Source organism: Condylura cristata, unplaced genomic scaffold (assembly GCF_000260355.1).
Source record: "Condylura cristata isolate star-nosed mole 26May11 unplaced genomic scaffold, ConCri1.0 scaffold00021, whole genome shotgun sequence".
Classification (NCBI taxonomy): domain Eukaryota; kingdom Metazoa; phylum Chordata; class Mammalia; order Eulipotyphla; family Talpidae; genus Condylura; species Condylura cristata.
Genome location: NW_004567122.1, coordinates 34,862,510 through 34,875,339, shown reverse-complemented (window position 1 = coordinate 34,875,339; position 12,830 = coordinate 34,862,510). Strand labels below are relative to the sequence as shown.

The following is a 12,830-nucleotide window of genomic DNA, read 5'->3' as shown; positions in this document are numbered from 1 at the left end:
GGCTTGTCGCGCGGGCCCATCAGGCAAGAGAAGCCACCACCAGGCACAGAAATCCTGGAGTAATCCTGTGAAGGCAGGGACCTTGATAATCTGATCCTTTCTCCCCAGTGCTAAGAGCACAAACATTTTCTGCTGTCTTTGGGACTTCGTCTGCCGGCATCGAAGGAGACTTGGCTCCCGGTGGTCAATGATGAGGACACCATAGGCTTCACCCAGCTGCAGGGCGCCAGGAAGGCGGTCATGGCAAGTCGCCGTTTATATTTTTGCACCAGAGTCACAAGGTTCGAAGTGGGTCTGGCTGAGTATATGCTGACTTTATGATGAATGCCAACAAGAACTCCCACTTATTAAATGTTTATTATGTGTTTGGCACTGAGCTAAGTACTTCATATACTCACAAGCCCTCCATGAGACAAATTTTCTCATTTTACTTTCCAGTTAGAGACACTGAGCTTAAGCAGTTTAATTTAGAAACTATCCAAACAGAATGAAATGGACATTTCCTGTAATTGCTCAGAGACTAGCTAGCAGGGGCTGAGAGAATTTGAAGGAATGGACTTGATAAATGCTAGGCCTCTTCTGGGAACTAACTCTCCCTCTACTCCATTTCATGCTGCCTGAAATACCACCATAATGCATTATGGCTTCTGGTTGTAAAGCCTTTGTCTCCAAAAGAAACCAAGAGAAAATGACAGTCCCAACAGAGGGTAGCACCGAAAACCAGCAGTGTTTCAAATTCTTAAAGCAACTCATCAGAACAAGTGTGAATACTTGGAGTCCACAGGCTCTCTTAGCCCAGAAGATTCTGGTCAAACTCTTTCTTTCAAATTTTGTACTGTCTCTTAGAAATCAGGCACATACCTTTCTCCTATTACATATATATAAACATATATATATAGTATATATAAAGCAATACTACATGTGTATATATACACTATTTTACCATAAATATCTATATTTTAATACAAAAATGTTTTTCCCTAAAGTCTTCCAGTAAAACTGACACTTCAAAGAGATTCCGCACTCCTCCTGGGTGGCTGTCTGGTCCTCTGGTTTGAAAAGCAGAACTTTTAAAGAGCTCTCAGCAGCTACCAGAGTGGGGTTTACAGGCCTCTCAGCTGAAAGTAAAGCCCTACAGAAAAAAAGGGAAGATAGTAAGGACCTCAAAATGCAGAAAATAATAAGCAGAATGAAGAACTACAAGTGGCAAGGCCCCTGGATTAACTTCTCTGTTTACTTCAGGGCCCACCCTACAGGCTTTACTCTCTTCCTTAGTCATCCCCAAGTCTCCCTTTGTTAAAAGCACTGCCAGAACAAGAGTGGAAGCAGACCAGACAACTGCTTGCTTGGAAAGATATAACTCATTGAGCTATGAATGAAGATTTTCAAAGTGGATCCCAGCCCTCCCTGGCACAATGGGTTAGGCCATAGCACTACAAGCTAGCCACAGCCGCTTCAGTGCGAGTTCAATCCCCGGCCCAGGAGGTGACCCATATAGCGCAGCAGACCTCTCCTATCTCGCCTGCTGCTCCCCTCAGCAGTGCACTTTTTCCATCTGCCTGTTCTGCTCCCCACTCAGACTCTGGTGAATCCTCTCACTGCCCCTGCATCTCTGGCCTAAACCCCAGTTCTCTGTGCATAAATAAATAAATCTAAAAAAAAAAAAAATTGGATGCCATAGGCTTCTTCAGTTTGCTAACTCCTTTGCTGCAGTATTGTTTCAGGGCTCTAACTCAACCTTGCCCCTTTAGAAAAGACCCTGGGTATAGTTGATCCAAGCAAGGCTTTATTAGAGACTCATGGATGAGGAAGCCAGTGTGGGAAAGGAGAATCAGCTTTGCTCTAGGAAGGGAGACAGGAGGAGATAGCTAAAAAATAGGCTCTGGACATGCACAGAAAGGTTACATTCCAGCTACACATGTGGGTTCTCAGCATTCTCCCTCTGGGAAATTGTGAGGTAATTGTGAGCTGGGATCTAACACTTTTTCTCCATCGTGACACCTCATGGTCTGTGAGCCAAATTGCTTGAACAGGGTTCACCAGTCCATGACTTAGACTATCCATGCAAACAAGACTTGGGACAACTTATCCTACCAACTCATGATTTCTTTGACCTATGCTAGCCCCATAATCTCAAGAAAAGTGCACTCAATTCAATATTTATTCAACACTTTTCTAAGTGCCAGCTACTCTACGCAGTAGTGGACAACCAACCTTGAAATTCAGCTTACCAGGGAAAGATAAAAACAAGCAAGTCATTATAATACAACAGGAAGGCTTCTGTAAGAGCACAGAAGACAGGGAAGGTCACAGAGTGTCAAGCCTGCAACATGGCGAGAGATCCCGGTAGGCTTCTGGGAAGAGGCGATCTCTATACTGAGGAATGAATAGGCATCTACATGGGTCCTTATAAAATCCCCACAGTTGAGATGAATTTCATCTAGCTTCACTTCTCTTCTCTGCTCCCAATGAGTTTTGCTCACCCATTTCGCTTGCTATTTTGGGATATATAGGACAGAAGTGCTGACTTTTAAATCATCAATTGTGAGCTCTCCCTGTGGTACAGCGGGTTGAGCGCTACACTGTGAAGCTAAGCCAAGTGATGGCCACTTCAGTGTGAATTTGATCCCCACCCCAGAGGTCACCCACATGGCGCAGCAGACCTCGCCTGTCTTGCCCCCTTAGCAGTGGACTTCGTCAATCTGCCTGTTCTGCTCCACACCTTCTCTGGTGAATCCTCTCACTGCACCTGCACCTCTGGCCTATACCCCATTTCTCTATGCATAATAAATACAATCTTAAAAAAAAATAAATTATCAATTGTAATCTTGGAGGTGTAGGGAGAGTAAGAGGTCCATCCATTTGTACAAAACTATGTAAGACAGGGGGACAAGGCTTCAGGCTTTTGGCATCAAAATTAAGGGACAGATCCAAAACTCAGTTCCAATATTCACAACTGTTTAATCAAGGGGAGGGGAGGGGGCTGCTCACACCGCATTTGCCTCCTGGGCTATGAACACAAAGGAAAGAAAATATTGTTAAAGAAAGAAGCAAGCTCCTTGCAGTAGTATATTTGGGGGGACTGGGGGAGCATACAGTAGACAGCAGGGCCAATAATCCAGTCTGCAAAACTGCCAGCTTAAAAAACCAAACCCTTTGAAGTAGCTAATGAATACACTCTTTTTAACTTACTCCGATCTCATTGCTGAGAGCTGTGCAGTTGCTCCTGGGCAGAAGTTTCACTAATGTAGGGATGTTGACTGGCCACTGCATCAAATATTTATCAAGTCACAGATGGGAATCTACAAAGACTTTGCAGAGAGGTTTAGTGTCTCCCTATGGTTCTGGGGGAAGCACATCGACACAGCAAAATGCAAGCCCACAAATACTCACCTTAAGTTTACGAATATGGTTGCTGACCCGTTTTTAAGCAGGTTAAATGGGGCCCAATTTAAGGAAATCGCCTTTTTTTCTTAAAGTGAAAGTAGTATATTTTCACTGAAGACATTTAGAAAATATCTTTCCACTAACAGAAGAGGGCTCACAGTATCATCACCCAGACATACTGTGCCATTCTTAGAGTAAAAATTAAGCTACACTCCAGTGACTATTCTGTCAGTTTCATCTTTTACTTTTTTTTTTAAGATTTATTTATTTATGCATACAGAACTGGGGTATAGAGGCATAGAGGCAATGAGAGGATTCACCAGAGAGAAAGTGGGGAGCAGAACAGGCAGCTAGACAAGCACACTGCTGAGGGGAGCAGCGGACGGGTCAGGAGAGGTCTGCCATGCCATGTGGGTCAGCTGTGGTACCAGGGATCAAACTGGCACTGAAGCTGCTGTTGCTAGCTTGCAGTGCTGCGCTTTAACACTGCTCCACCAGGAAGGCCCCTCATCTTTCACTTTTAGAGCATTTCTCACTTAACAAGACTCTTACTACCGTTATGCAATAGTGAGTCTTTCTCTATAGCATATTTTTGTAAATGTACACAGCATTCTACTGGGTGAATATACCATGATTTAATTTACCCAAGCAATCACTTGTGACTGGATATTTAAGTTGTATCTAGCCTTTTCACTCTCCTAACTGATGTTTTTGATGAAATTCCTTGCAACTACTTGTGCCCAGTTATATTTTCTCAGGCAAATTAAAGGAAAGGAATTGCCAGGCAGAGGTAGCCCAATTTACCAGCTTCATCAAAGCCTGGGTAGGGGGGCTAGGAGCTTGGAGGTTGGTCGGTTTGTACATTTGTTGTTGTAACATCCTCCTTGAAACTCAAACTTTTTTTCCTCTTTAATTTAACAGCTATCTTATTTCTCTAATCTCCCATCTTCATTTAGTTACACTGGAGAGAAAGAAGGATATCTTCAATGATAAACAGCAGTGCCTGGGTTCAGTAAGGATTTATGGCTTGCAGCTTTGCATTGCTAGAAACCACATTTATAATGCTGGGTCTATCAATACCTTTCCCCTCTAACAACAGAGGGCAAGCTGTTTCCTGCAACTGAAGTCTCCTAGAACAGAACAGAAAATAAAATAAAGGACGGGGGCTGTGAAAATGAGATCGCCAGCTTTTTGTTTTGCCAAGTGAAGCTACTGGAACAACCACAGTCAACAATGGTCACCTACATCATCAAGTAAGCACTGGAGAATGAGCATGTTCACACACATGCACTCATGCCAAAAGAACATAATACCAGAATCCAGTGCATTCTTACCTAAGAAAGAGCAGTCAGCATTCTTGCACTGATAGGTGCATTTTCCCTTTTTTTTTTCTTCCCACAACTTGGAAACATTGATTCAGTTTGGCATCCATCTGTGAACCTCACAGCCATGTCTTCTGCGTTGAGAGGCACCTCAGCCATCTTCTTCCCTCGACAAGAAAGAAGGGAGAGGAACACTATGTCCTCCAGAAGAATCTTCCTGCTTGCTTGATCTATGTGGTGTTTCCACATTAGTCATTCAGGAAATGTTCTCACGACTTGCATGTCTCACACAAAACAACTGTATTATTATTTATGTACTATCTGTTAAATCAACACATTTTTGCTTTAAGAAATAAATTTATTTCAAAGGGAAACGTAACATCTCAACCATAAATGAAAAAACCAGTATCACTTGTCATTAATAAAGCAAAGTATAGTTACTAGATTCTAGATCTAATTTACTTGCCAAAGGTGCTGAGACTGAATCCTACACTTTCTTGGTTTCAAAAGAATGGTTGGCAAGTAAAAGGTAAAAGGCTCTAAAGGAGGTTTGAAGTGGAAAGTCCCACTAGGTGAGGCCATATAGTTCTGTTACTGGGCACCCCAACACTATCTGGGTGCTGCTGCTCAGGGTCCCACAGTTTGGGAAGACCCAGGAGAGGGCAAGAACGCTGGGCTTGTTTCCAGCCCTCACCAGGCCACTTGCTGATTATAAATCCTCTGGCAAATCATTTTCCTCTGCTTAAAACCTCAGCTTCCCCAGCTGCAAAATTAGATGACAATAATCTCTGTCTAGCAGGGATATAGTAGGAATATATGAGAATGACCGAAGAATTGCTTAATCTCTAACTGCCATACACATCATAGAGACTATTTTCACTTGTTGGAGTGATTTTGTTTGTAGGTACTGTAACAGGTCCAGGTTTCATGGACTGCACCCCCACTCGATGCTGGAGCTCCAAATCCCATCAGTACCAAGAAGAGGCACTCGGGGACGTGAGGGCGGAGCTGAGCAGCCAGGCTGGGATAAAACCAGACATGTGGGCTCTTGGGGTCTCTTGGCCTGGTGGTTCGCAGCTGATCGTTTTGGCGCTCAATCGGTTTTCAGCGTGCCAGTGGAGTCCACGTCAGCAGAACTGGTAGGACATCCTAGTTAACCTGTGTTTCTCTCCCTCTTTCCCTGGGTTATTCCTTTACCTTTCTCCTTATAAATAAATCCATTATTTAACCTTTCGAAGTGTGTCCATAATACGATTGAATTGTAAGCGCACAGGTGAAGACCCACAGACAGGCAACCCAATTCACATTGGGGTGCCCTATAACAGTACCATAAAATTGCTTCAGTGGCTCCAGAATATAGTTTCAGGTAAAACATCTCACTATCATCTAAAATAAATAAGTGGATTAAAGCCTTTCAATTTATGTTACTGGATCCCACATGGTGAAGGACAGTTACTGAATTAAGCCTTCTTCAAATTCTGCTTATTCGATCAACAGCTCTGGTTGTAAGAGTACAGGAACCATGTCTGGTTTTGTTCAAATGTGTACCTTGTGATGGAGGTAAGAATAGAAAAAGTGATGCCATAAGGTTAGGAACCTGTCTCACAAGTAGGTGTGGGGGGATGGGGCTGACTTAGCCATAAAGCCACTACAGAAACTAAGATCCTTAAGTGCCAATGCCTAGACATAGGTCACAAGCACAAGACCCAGGCAGGTATCAGACAGCCGCAGGGAGTGTCAGGAGCATGGCCTGAAGGTGAAGATATGGAGATTAAGTTTCCAACCATCCATGAGCTCCTCCCTACTGAAAGAAGATAAGCCTAAGCCTCCCCCCTCCCCCCCAACGCAAAGGTGTGGCAGTCTTCCTGCCCACCTGTGACAATATTGGTGCTTCTTCCCACCCACTTTCTCGCTCCACAAGGCAGCAGCAGCTGCCTGCCCATGACCTGTACCAGGCTGGGGCTTCTCCCCATGGACCTCCCTCAGCGGAGGCCACTCGCCTCAAGGTTGACCACCTGCAACCATGCAGGCCTCTCTCAGCAAGGCTGTCCCTTTCAGGGCAGCCCTTTCTACCAGTTTGTGTACAGGCAAGTGTCCTTTATTCTTCTGTCCTTTTCCCTAATAAACCTGCTTGTTAAATGAAACTAACATCTTTGTCTCAATAGAAGTTCGCAGGGTACCACTGAAAGGGGAGCTCTGGGGAAACCTTTCCCAGAGTGAACCCAAGGACTCCGAGCTCAAAATCCATCAACTCCAAAAACTGCATCAGTAAATGTTGAAGAGTTAATGAATGGCTAAATGAATGAGATTACCTACCTATATTAGACCTCGATCATTTCAGTAAGTATCTGTTGGGTGATGCTGGTGTGTGTTTTGTTTGGCCTTCTAGTGTAACTGGGTGGTCCCTACGAGAAGGGAAGTTCCAGGTTCCCTGCCCCACCCAGAAGGAGGGTGGAACTGAGCAGAGAAAAAGGAGAGAGAAGAGAGAAGGAAGGCAGATGGAGAAGGAGACCTAAGGAAGCCACATGGAGCAGCAAACATGAGATGAAGAAACCGGGCTTGTTTCCTGACCCTGGACTGATTAAGGCAGATGTGGGTGAGATACCTGTAGGGAGGTGACTATGGCAGTGTTTATATTGATTTTGATTTTGCTCTTTTCCTCCCAGACTTGTCTGGCCATTTCTGACCCTTTTCCATGGGTCCCGGCCAGAAGGTGCTTTAGTCTTGTGGCAGGCTTTCAGGCCTTGCTTTGGGCCAGTCCCTTTTGGGTTGACTTTTGCCCACGAGGGGATGGGTAACTTCAGGTGTTTGATTTAGGAGTTATATTCTTTGTGTCCCATATTGTATATTCACTTTTCATTAAAGCTTTATATGTTTTGTCTTGTTGCGGCGGATGGCAGAACCCACTTAGAGCAGGCAGGTTTTGGGACTTCAGGGGTGCCTCTCTCTGAATTGAGGTGCACTATAACACTAGGACAGTATTAATCATGTTTTTTCTTTTATGATGCTTTGGCATCTTTGGGGCCTTTGTGGACCTCAGGAGGGAATGCCCCTCCCAGAGGTAATTAAATCCTAGAGAGAGCAAATAATCTGCCTAGCTCACATGCCTTTAAGATACAATCAAACCCAGTCCAACTCACCTCCAACCCCAATCAACCCTCATCCAAATCTTTTCCTCAGCCTCCCAACTGTCAGGAATCACTGCAGGCTCAGGTCCCAGATAACAGGGGCCCAGTCCTAGCACCCTGAACCCACTGAAGTTCTTCAAACTGAGAGTAGAAAGTCAGGAACGGAGGCTTCGCAAGCCTGAAACTGAAGGTGAGAGAAGAAATGATAAGCACAGTTATAGAATGAAAAATCCTTAGGCACAAGGAAAGTACTTGGAGCACAGGTCAGAGATGGAAGATATGGAGGTTGAAGCCATTGAGACAATCACCGGATTTAGTCACACCCTGAAAGTGATAAATTTAACAATAGCTAAAGAATTGTAAGTGGGTAATCTAATCCCCAGGGAAAAGGGAGGTTCCAGGTTCCCTGCTCCACCCTAAGGAAGCATGGGGCTGGGTGGGAGGAGAAGCTAGGGAGGACTGCAGAAGGAAGGAAGGGGATCAAGAAGAAAACCTGGAGGCACGTGGAGCAGACAGAAGGGAAGAAGCTGCACTTGCATCTTGGCTTTGGACTTGTATCAGGGGCTTGTGGGACATGGAAGGAGACACTCAAAAGAGACAGACTGGGGAAGTGGGCAGCCTTTATCTTGACTTGGATTTTTATTTTGCTCCCTTGCCTGACCTCTTTCCCCCTTTCCTGTGGGGCCCCACCAGATGCGTTAGACATGTGGCAGGCTTTAGGGTTCAGATGTCCTGTTTTGGGCCAGCAACCCTGTTTGGCTGGGAGCTCACCCATGAGGGGGGTGGGAAACTTTGGATGCAGTGCAGGTAAACTTTTTCTCTTGTATCAAAGTTTCTTCCCATTAAAGGTTTTACACACTAGACTATGTTTTGTCTTGATGCAGCAGATGACAGAAGTTATTGAACAGGCTTCGGGGGCCCAGGGTACCTCTCACCCTGCCCTGTAACAGAATGAACCCCTCCTCAAAGGAAGAACACGACAACCGGATGATTCCTGCACTGGCAAAGGCAGCCTTCCTGCTCTTGTAACAGGTACAGGTTTCACGGACTCCGCCCCCACTCCATGCTGGAACTCCAAATCCCACAGTACCAAGAAGAAGCACGCTGGGACATGAGGGCGGAGCTGAGCAGCCAGGTTGGGATAAAACCGGACATGTGGGCTCTGGGGGGACCTGGTGGTTCGCAGCTGATCGTTTTGGTGCTCAATCGGTTAGTTAACCTGTGTTTCTCTCCCTCTTTCCCTGGGTTATTCCCTTACCTTTCTCCTTATAAATAAATCCATTATTTAACCTTTTGAGTGTGTCCATAATACGATTGAATCGTAAGCGCACGAGGGAAGACCCACAGACAGGCAACCCAATTCACATTGGGGTGCCCTGTGACACTCTGTGTCTGCAAGCAGCCTTTTCTTTCCTTTATAGGACAAACCTGTCCTTTTGGATATAACTAAGTGTCTCTGCCTTGTGGACAAACCTGCCCAGAGCTGCTGAAAGGGGAGTTCTGCTGCAACTTTTTTCAGCGGTCACCCAAGGACCCGGCTCATTGAACCCAAAATCTCATCAAAACATCACGAACAGTCCAAGAGCAATCTCGCCCAGCTGCCTGCTGTCTTACCCATTTGTTCCCTAGAAATTTGCTCCCTAGGATGAAATCTTTGGCCATGCTTTTCCTAGTTCTTCCTGGTGCTCTTGCCACGTGGTCTGGTGTCCACACCTGAACAAAAACAAAACCCCAGATAAATACACACCTACACACATATATGTGTGTGTGTACACATATATATGTACATGTGCACATGCACACACATATATACGCATATACATATACACACACATTATTTCTGTTATTAGGCCTCTCTCTTTACATTTTATTTCCATTTTTTCCCCTTTACTGAGGTATAGGTTTAAGTTCAACACGATTTTGGGGAATACATTCGCAATTCAGATGTCTGTTACCACCTCACTGCCACCATCCAAGCACCCATAATCCTAGAATGTTGTTTTCCCGTCCTTTGTTGCCATCCCCCTTCTCTCCCTCTAGTAGCCTCAACGCTGCAGTCCTAGGTTTAACCCTAGGTATATTTTAAAGCAAGCACCAAGTGAGAACCCACCCCCACCCCCACCTCCCATGAAAAGGCTCCCAGCTCGAGGAGTACACAGCTCAGGTCAGAGGCGACCAACTGATCACCTCGTGATTGTCTCTGCGATGAACATTCAAGTTACGAGGAGTCTTTTGCTGGGACAAAATACTTGACTTTTGTCCCTGCTGAATCAGAGGCAAAGCATCTTTGAAATGGAGCCAACCAAAGGAGGCAGTGCCAGAGGCAGAGGAATCAGGCCCTGTGGCATCATTTGCACCAGCACCCGTGTCTGCTTGCAGACACAGAGCAGGAAGTTTACGTAGACTGGGTTGTCTCTACTGATGGTACGTAAGAATGGAAGAACCTTAACCTACTACTCTTTTTCTTTTTCTTGATGAGTAAAGCCATATTTGGAGATATTTTACATTACTTTTTGAATTGATTCAGTTCCACACTTACTGTAAGCCAGACACCAAGCTGGGAGTTCTCCCTCTTCAGTCCCGTATTGGTCAGGGCCTTGGCTCAGCTATAACCTGTGGGGTGTGTCCCTCACTTCAAGCACATCATATTGAGTGCTGCAAGGTAACAGAAAATATAGATGGATATCTGTCTCAAGTTCTTGGCAAGGTGTTTCCAAAATCCTTGTAATTTCCTCATTCAGAGGCATATCTTTTGTTCTAATGAGGTGGCTTGGGGTAGGCTTCTAGAACTCCTGGATGAGGCCTGGATGGGGGCTGGTCACCTGCAAGCCATCACTAGAAGCTTGGAACTTTCAAGTCTTGCCCCCAATCTCTTTGTTATAGAGCACCCCAAATCTGTTAGAGAACAAAACCTGTTATAGGACAAAATCTATTACCGGACAGGGGGAAAGAGACACTCCTGAAGCCCCAAAACCTGCCTGCTCTAAGTGGGTTCTGCCATCCACCGCAACAAGACAAAACATATAAAACTTAAATGAAAAGGGACTTTAATACAGTGAATATACAATATGGAACACAGAGAATATAACTTCTAAATCAAACACCTGAAGCTACTCATCCCCTCGTGGGCAAAAGTCAACCCAAAAGGGATTGGCCCAAAGCAAGGCCTGAAAGCCCGCCACTAGACTAAAGCACCTTCTGGCCGAGACCCATGGAAAAGGGTCAGAAATGGCCAGACAAGTCTGGAAGCAAAAGAACAAAATCAAAATCAATATAAACACTGCCATAGTCACCTCCCTACAGGTCTCTCACCCACATCTGCCTAAACCAGTCCAGGGCCAGGAGACAAGCACAGTTTCTTCATCACATGCTTGCTGCTCCATGTGGCTTCCTCAGGTCTCCTGGCTCTCCATCCAGCTTCCTTCTCTTCTTCTCTTCTCTCCTTTTTCTCTGCTCAGCTCCACACTCCTTCTGGGTGGGGCAGGGAACCTGAACTTCCCTTTTTTCCTAGGGACCACCCTGTTACATCTTGAGAAGGACTAAAGTTGGAATTAATGATCCATCATTCCACCTTGATGATCCATCATTCCATCTTACTGAGAAGTCTCAGTAAGAACCCAAAGGACGGGGCTTGGGGGGCATTCCAGGTGGGTGAACAGATTCATATCTCACCTCCACGGGGACAGAGCTCCCATGTCCACAGCACCCCTGACCTCATCTTATGTATCTGTTCTGGTTGTTCATCTTCATCCTTTATTCTATCTTCTTAACAAACTGGTACATGTCAAGTTTTCACGAGTTTTCTAAGTTGCTCTAACAACTGAATTGGACCCACAAAGTGGATTGTGGGAACTTCTGATTTATAACCAATTGGTCAGAAGCAAACAGACAACCTGCATTTGCAATTGGCACCTGGTGTGCATGGGAGAGAGGGGGAGGTGAGAAGGTGTCGTGGGATTGAACCCTTAACCTGTGGGATCAGATGCTATCTCCAAGTAGTGTTAGAACTGAGTTCAGGTTTAGGACACCCAGCTGATGTTACAGAAAATTGTGGTTACCACTTGATATTCAGAAGTCAGGACTGAAGTGTTCGTTGTAAGCAGTGAAGGGGGGCGGGAAAGGTGAGCGGCCGTTGATTTTTCTAGAACCTAGAAGTGCTGACGTGGCCAGCGGGTCTAAGCTTGTCACCAGGCCTGGGCTCATTTTATTTCCTCAGCTCCTTTAGAAAGCAGACAGTACTATCTGCACTGCAGAGGTGAAGATTCCCCTGTTCAGAGGCTCAGCCTAAGAAACAGCCCTCCCCCATTCAGGGATAGACCCTGAACTTGAGAGCAGGCTGTCTGACCCCAAGGTCACACACTGACTGCTAAGCCACTTGCCAGTATTTTTGAGCACGGCTGGTGTGCCAGACACCACCCATTACCTGCTGATGAGAAAGTCATTTCTGCGCACCTGTTATATACACAAAAGAATTTGCTATAGAGTTTGTTTTTAATATCTGGAAATCATTAGCCAACTTAGAAAAATGAGGACCAGAGCACGCATCTTGCCCAAGACCCCAGACTCACTTGGGACATCTCCCCCCACCAGGCGATAGGGAGGGCTGGAGGAGCCAGATGGGGCTCAGACAGAGCACTGCCTCCCTCAGAGCCCCAGGTTGGGAGGAGCTCGGGAGGGGGGTCGTCAGCCCAGTGTGCTTTTGCCTCCAGCACAGCGCAGGGACTTCTGAGATTTCCTGCACGGGAGCCCCGGGCATACGGGCCACCTTGGCAGATTTCCTTTTTAAGCCTCATGTTGGCTTGTCAACCTCATCATCCCAAACGAGTTAAACAAACAATTTGTTAGAGTGGCAGGCCCTCTGGACGCTGCAACTTTTATTCAAGGAACTGTTGGCTTTTCCATGTTCAACTATGCTTTAATGATTTTCTTTCCAGAGGAAAAAGGGGGGGTAAGAAGTGTGTGATATGGATGCGGACATGTAGTTCATACAGTG

The 12,830-nt window shown here is 45.6% G+C and overlaps 1 long non-coding RNA gene across 2 annotated transcripts in view; it reads right to left on the bottom strand.

The window, feature by feature from the left end:
* Positions 1–430: 430 nt before the first annotated feature.
* The window catches only part of LOC105853922, a 58,184-nt gene continuing 45,784 nt past the window's right edge, over positions 431–12,830 (bottom strand). Inside the window, exons 3-7 of one of the 2 annotated variants that reach the window (XR_001145665.1) lie at positions 10,377–10,492; positions 9,452–9,550; positions 7,850–8,021; positions 4,722–4,871; positions 431–1,132 (exon numbers count right to left, since the gene is read on the bottom strand). This is a non-coding gene — a long non-coding RNA (uncharacterized LOC105853922). The remainder of the gene's footprint in view (positions 1,133–4,721; positions 4,872–7,849; positions 8,022–9,451; positions 9,551–10,376; positions 10,493–12,830) is intronic. The other variant, XR_001145664.1, reaches the window with a different exon arrangement.